At 53.8% G+C, this 6,962-nt stretch overlaps 1 pseudogene; it reads right to left on the bottom strand.

The window, feature by feature from the left end:
• The window catches only part of LOC134520861 (uncharacterized), a 29,970-nt pseudogene extending 26,931 nt beyond the window's left edge, over positions 1 to 3,039 (bottom strand).
• Between the last annotated feature and the right edge of the window lie 3,923 nt (positions 3,040 to 6,962).

Raw genomic sequence — 6,962 nt, forward strand, 5'->3', positions numbered from 1 at the left:
GCTTCATTGGCCATGGCATTTCACTGCTCTTTCAAAAATCCCTGATGTCTTCCTATCCCAAAACACAGCAGAAACAGAAAACAAATCAATCCACATAACAACAGCATGATCAGCTTCTCTGTAGCCCGGAAGAGGGGGAGAGAGAAAGGGAGGAGAGGAGAGATGGAATGATAGGGAGAGAAGGGAGAGAAAGTGCAGGGATGAGGAGGGGCAGCATTTATGGACTCGTTGGAAACCATCAATCACTGTTAGTGCAATAGGCTATTTAGGGCTGGTGAGTATTAAATTCCAGCAGAATTTGATGAATAACAGGAGGAAAAACATTCCCACTGTGGAAGAATAAAAACAAGAGTTCCCCCTTCCCCTGCGCTGCAATCCCAAGCCAAGCATCCCCAACCTGAGAGCGTGTGCCTTGGGAAAGGCTGCGCCCGAGCGAGGGGCCGCAGAGGAGCCTCGGTGAAAGTGCCAGCAGATAGCGGGGAGGGGGGAAGGGGGGCGCAGGGGTGAGAGCAATAGTAATGGGAACCTTAAGGACCTTGTTTTCACAACCCAACCCTCCATCCGGGGTGGGAGGGATGGGGGATGGCTCATTTTGCCTTAATTATCACCCAGCCCCTTGCTAATTATTAGCAACTGGAGTGAGTCTGCTCAGATAAGATAAGGCTCTAGGCTCTCCCAAGTGCTGCACCCTTTGGGGGTTCAGAGATGTTCCCCCTGGCTCCGGGCCCCCTGATGCTGATGGTGGCATCTTCTTGTCTGTAACACAGCTGTCAACAGAGGTCAGAGATACTTGCCCACCTCTGCTCTGAAGATCCAGACCCAAAAAAGCACCGACCTTGGTGCTTTCCATTGTGTGATGGAGATTGGCATTTGTTGCATCCCCGATGTCGCTCACCAAAAGCAGTCAGCAACAGCATCTCTTCCTTAATTAGACAGGCTGGTAATGAGAGCTGAGGGCCCTAGAGGCTCATCTGACATCACCAGGTATTGCTGTCAAGCAGACACAGAAAAACGCGCTGAGACTCAGCCAGAACGTCCTCAGAGTTAAAGAATTTGTCCTGAAAATGCATGGGCTGATGCTTTTCCTTTGGTGTCTCTCAACAATGGAGAGAGTGGTGGGGAGGAGGAAAGGGAGACATCTTAAACTAGGCTGATTCAGAAAACATCAAATAATTGCAATGGGGGCATTTAGTTTTACGATGAAGAATTAATTTGGCATGAGCATAAATGTGAAAGGGAAAGGCTGGTAGAGCTGAGGTGACCTTTTCCTGGAGCCGTGCGGGTTGTCGCAAAGATGAATGGGACACCCGAGCCCTGGCACAAACAGGAATCACTCAAAGGTCACCTCGGTTTGCTAAACAAGAGGATGACTGCCCTTGGGGGCAAGAGCTCAGATCCCCAAGCTGCTGCAGGAAGGGGGACTGAGGCACCCCTTTTTCTGGGCATGGGCTGGGGTGGGACTTTCTGGAACTGCCCGTAACCCTTCTGGCCCCATTTATTAACTCCCTTCTCCCACCAGACAGGCAGAGGACAGCTATGGACCCATCCGCTTGGGCAGACAATGCAAACCAAAGGTGTGGAGAACATGTCCCTGGTCATTCCCCAGTGTCACTGAGTGCCACGCTCTGATCCGCAATCCCTCCTGCCTCTAGAGCTGCAGACACTTTTGTGGGAACGGGATGGACAACGCAGAGGGTGTCCTTGAAGGCACCTTCCCATCAAGTCATGACCAGATGGCAAGTGGGCATGGGACTCTCAGCACCTTGGGGCTGGAGCGGTGGCGGCGTGGTGAGAAGGTTGGAAGTGGGAGTCCCCATGGAGCCCTGGTCCTGCGTCCCCCCGGGGCGAGCAGGCAGCATGCAGAGTGTGTCCCTGCCATGTGGCAGCTGGCCCGAGGACCGCTCCGATGGGAGAATGACTCACAGGGACTCCGCTGCGGGTGTGTTTCCTATTAGGGCCGTTAAAGTCTCCACAATTAGGAATGTAACTCAACCAGAGTGTGAATCCTTAATAGGAAACATCCCCCAGATGCGCCTGAGAGGGCCCCGAGGAAGATGCCAGCCCTCGGAAAGGGCTGTGGGGTTTGTGTGCGAGAGCCGCCGGGATGGCTCCCACATGAGGCGGCATCAAAGGGGGAGGCTGCAGTCCCGGGGTCTCCTTGGCCACTTCTGCCAACTTTGATCAGGGTTTGTCTTCTGACTCCGAAACATTTTTTTCACACTTGTTTCCCAAGTGTGAAGAGCCTGAAGCCGTGTTGGAAACTCTGAGACAATTTCGGATTCCTTTGCAACAAAGCCAAGGCCAGGACAATAGGACTTTGATGTTATTGACATATTGGTTCAGAGTTTCCTTGTTTCCATTTCCCAGCACTAGGACAGAGCATAGGGCTGCTTCTTTGCTCTGTTTAATTAGTTAATGTTTGTACAGTGCTTGGAGAATATAAAGTGCTCAGTAAGTGGAAAGCGTTATCCTTATTATTATGCCTTCCCATATTCACCGGCTGCATTCGGTGGAGCTGCAAAAGCTTTAAAAGAAAAATATAAGGTCAAGCGCGTTTAGTTTATTTTGTTTAAATGTAAAATAAAATTTTAGTGCCGTGCAGAGGTAATGGACTGGTGGCCCCAGAGAGGGAAGGGCTCTGTTTGTCTCCAGAGCAGGGACAGCGTAGACCGTGTCAAACTGAATCTCCTTGATGTTGTCCCACGCTGCCCCATCACTGTGTGTCTCCAGTCTGGTCTGGACAAACCTTCCTGGAGGCAGCAGGACCCAAGTCAGCTCTCGGCCTCCCTGCTGAAAACTACTCCCAGGGGAATTAATTGGTGCCGGTCATTCAGGACGCTCATTTGTCACGTGGATGGGATGGGGAAGGGAACCCACCATCTGCTTCCACGCAGAGGCCACCATCTTACTGCTGGGTGGAGCTGGGCTGGAAGCTGGTTGTGCATGGTCAGAATACTTGCCACACCACCACCGTGGTGTCGTCAGGTCCCTGGGGCCGCACAGCTCAAACCTCGTGTGCCGGAGCAGCCAGTGCGGCATCCCTCACAGCAGCAGGGACCAGGAAAACATCCCGGTTGTGCCTTTTTCTTTAATCTATTTCTCATTGCCGGGAGCTAAGGCACTATAAGAGCTCCTCGAGGATGGTCTGAGCAGGTGACAATGGCAAACCTCCCGTATCGCCAGTGATGCCAAGGCAGTGCCCCAGCCCCACAGCTTGGAGCTAAGCTGGGGGATGCTCCCCCTGAGGGCAGGTCCGCTTGTGAGCAGAGCCCTGGCTTTGGGATTGTCTGGGTCTTGTCGGGGCTGTTGTTCCCTTTTTTTTTTTATTTCCTTTGAGTGAAGTTCACCCTCATTGTGATTCCTCTCCTTGCCGGCGATAAAATGTTTGACGAGCTGCACTAAAGGCCCAGACTTCAGCAGCCCACACCAACCCTCCCGCCCTAGTCTCTCCCCCGCCAAATATGTTTGTATTTTTAACATTTTAGGCAACAATCTTAAACCAAAACAGATGTGACAATGAATATTTATCTGCAGCATCTCAGTATGGGATTTTCTCTTAAACTCGATAAAATAAACTGCTCATGATACAGAACAACATTTCTCCTAATATACAATACACAAGGGGCAGGAGGGGAATTAGCAGATGAACTTGGCATTAAAGCCATTTAAAATCAAAAGAGCAGCAACATTTAAATGCGAGGAGAACAGTTGGTTGCTTTCAGTGAGATCTTGGCGTTGTGGGGGTTTTTTTTGGGTTTTTTTTTGTTTGTTGTTTTTTTTTTAATTCCTTGAGGGCATGAAAAAGCTATGCAGAAAGGTTATTGCGAATGCCGAGCCGGGCAGATAAGAAGGGGTCTCTCCCTGCGGGTGGGGAGGAGACAAGAGCAGCCCCCCGGTTCCCGAGCGGAGCTGGGCATGGCAGGAGCACGGCATGGGGCGGCGGGAGCAGCCGGAGAGATAAGGAGCAGGGCAGGGAGGGGACAGGAGAAGGCGAGGACGGCTCGAGTGACGAGGAGGTCGCCAACGTCTGCGTCTCAGCCTCGTGTCTTTCTCATGGATTGCGCCAAGGGTACGTCACTCTCCCCGCTCCTCTTGGGGCACGCTGCATTACAGGCAAGCCAGCTTCACCCGTGCTGACTTAATTTGGGTTTATTCAGTGCTTACTGTCATTGGGGGTTGTTGGATTTTACCTTGCTGGGACTTATGCACGAGGGATGCTCCAGGCTCCCTGGACCGGGATCTCTGGGCTTCCAGGGGAGGACATGCCTTTGCCTGGCTCTTCGGCAGCTCCCTCTGGACCGGAGGGTGAGATGCTGCGGGGTCCCTCGCGCCCAGGGGTAGGTTGAGCTCCTGTCCCATGGGGTAGATGGATCCCAGCACGGTGCAGCAGCGCAGGACCAAGTCCTCTGCTCGGTCTGGCACTGCGAGCCCCTTCCTCCCCACTCTGCTCTTGCTCGGGATCTTACACCAATGCCTTGGTTTTGGGGCTCAAAGTGAATAAAAACTGCCGAAATCTACAGGATGAAGACTGGCAGCTTGTCCCCACGCCCTGCCGGACCCGGCGGGATGCTGCTGCAGGGCAGTGGAGCCATGCTGGAGGCACCACGTTCTCCCCGGGAGGGGTGTGTGTGTGTGTGCGTGTGTGTGTGTGTGTGTGTGTGTGGCATGGCGGGGGGGGGGGTACATTTCCAACCTTGACACGTTTTTGCTCAAAGAGCCAGGCACATTTCTCCAACCTGCTGTCTCTGACGTAAATCCAGAACAATATGGGGATTAAAAATAACAACAACAGCGAAAAAGCTCAACTACCAAGACAAAAGCACTCCGGCGTACACGTACCTCTCCCCCGAGGGCAGAGCAGGGCAGGCGTGAGCCCTGGTGCCTGGTGCGTGGGTGGGAGGCTGCGAGGGGGCAGTAGGAGGATCCTGAGGTCCCGTCCCATCGTGTCTCTAGGGCTGAGAGGCCAATAAAGCCCCTCACGCCCATTCACTCCTCCACTGCTCTGACATGGGAGCGATTCGGCATGACCAGGGAGAGTTGCGCGGCAGTGGTCGCCCTTTGCAACCAGTCCCTGGGTGAGCCAAGCCAGCAACCACACCACCACGTGGTGTTACATCTTGTTCCTCTTTGGTTTGGGACCATCTACCCTCCTCCTTCTCTCCCAGAAAGGGACACGTGTCTCTTGGGGTCGCCTAGCATGCTCCTGAGGGACCCCTAAGTAATGAGTCAAAAAGATAAGGTCTCCTTTGGCCTGCAGAGACTGCAAATAGGAGCCAGAAAAACTGCCGACCAAAAGAGCTCAGCGGCTTCCCAAGGAGAGAAGGGAATGGTCATGGCTGGTGGCAGTTACGCAGTGTCAGAAATTGGGATGTTGACTCTTTGAGCCCCGGAGGGACCGCGTTTCTTGTGCTGGGAGGGCAGAGCATGGGCCAGCCTCACGCGGGAGATGGTGCCAGTCACCAGCACGTGCCTTTGGGCCAGCGCGGCGACCAGGGGGCTTCGCAGACTCCTTGCGCTCCCTGCGCTTCTAAAGCAAGGCACGGAGAGGCTCCCAGAGCCCTGGACGATCCCCCTGCCCGCCTCGCTCAGGACTTCGTGGTCCTGTCGCTCCTGCCCAGCACACACCGCCCTACCACGCGCACACACGCATTCATCCGTCGCCCTTTGGACCCAGAGCTTGGCCAGCTCCGGGCTCCCCGCGTGTTTTCTCCGAGAGGAGAAAGGTTTGGATTTCCCGAGCTGTGCCAAGTCAGCGCCGTGGGGGAGCAGCATGACGTTACCGGCCCACGAGCTGCCCGGCATCCTGAGATAACTTTGTTTCGTTCCCCAAACTATATAAAAGTTGCCTGATGTTATGCCGTAGCCGCATAGCATTCCTTTGTAAGGAAATAAAGTGTCAGTGCCACAGCTGTGAAATATATGCACAGCTCGCTCTGATTCGGTAGCACGCACTGGGCAGAGAGAAGCGGCGGGTTCCTGTTTAGGTTTTCGGTTACTGTGTTTGTAAAATATTTATTTTTCTTGGTGTTTCTATCCCAGCCTTTTTAGAATCTAAATATTTGGAGGACGGAGGAGCTGCGGCCGGGTCCGGCGCGCTGGCCGTGGCGTTGGGCCGCTCGCTGAGTTGCGGCGTGTGTCGGGCATGCTGATGGTCTCCCCCCCCTGCACCCGCCTTCCAGCCAGCCCTTCGCTTTTTGCCTAAAGATCAGACAGTATTTAAATGCAGTCTCCAGGGGCGGAGAGGGTGGTATGAAGCACTGAAAGGCCTGGTAGAAGGGGGGGAAAGGAAAAAAAAAAAAAAAAAAAAAAAAAACACCAAGAAAAAAGAAAAAAGAAAAAAAGAAAAAAAACCAAGCAGCAGTGTATAAATGAATAAATAATAGTAATAAAAAAGATCATTGGGAAGCAAAGACATTCTTTATGGTGCATTAATGTGTTTTCTCAGCTGCTCTCTTGACTCTCCACCAGCTCTCGCAGTTCCTGTCCTCGGGACACTTTCTGCTGAGAGCGGTGGGCGCAGGAAGGCTCTGCCCCCCGCCCGCCCCCATCTCCTGCTGCCCCAGGAGCTCCCCTTTCACGCTGCTTGCGCTGCAGAGGTCAGCTCTCGTGGGGAACACAGAGCCTCCGCCTGCCCCTTTCCCCACGGTCTTCGTGCCCATCAGTGTCTCATGGGACTCGGTTCTTTGGGACAACCTGCCGCTTGCACCTTCAGGTGGGAAATTCCAGCAGAAACACGGTGCATTTTGGCTCCTTGGATTCCCCCCCCCCCCAGGCTCTGCCTCCTCCCTCTCTCCTGCAGGTTCTCCAAGCGTCCGCTTTCTTCCCCCTGCCCCCCGTCGTCTCCAGCTTCATGGGGAAGGGATTCAGCCCAGATGCGCGTGGTGGGACATCAGTCGTACAAGGAACCGGCCCTTATCTGTCTGCTGACAGCACTGTCATCACGCTGGGATGAGTGACGTGGA

Source organism: Chroicocephalus ridibundus, chromosome 9, assembly GCF_963924245.1.
Source record: "Chroicocephalus ridibundus chromosome 9, bChrRid1.1, whole genome shotgun sequence".
NCBI classification, from domain to species: domain Eukaryota; kingdom Metazoa; phylum Chordata; class Aves; order Charadriiformes; family Laridae; genus Chroicocephalus; species Chroicocephalus ridibundus.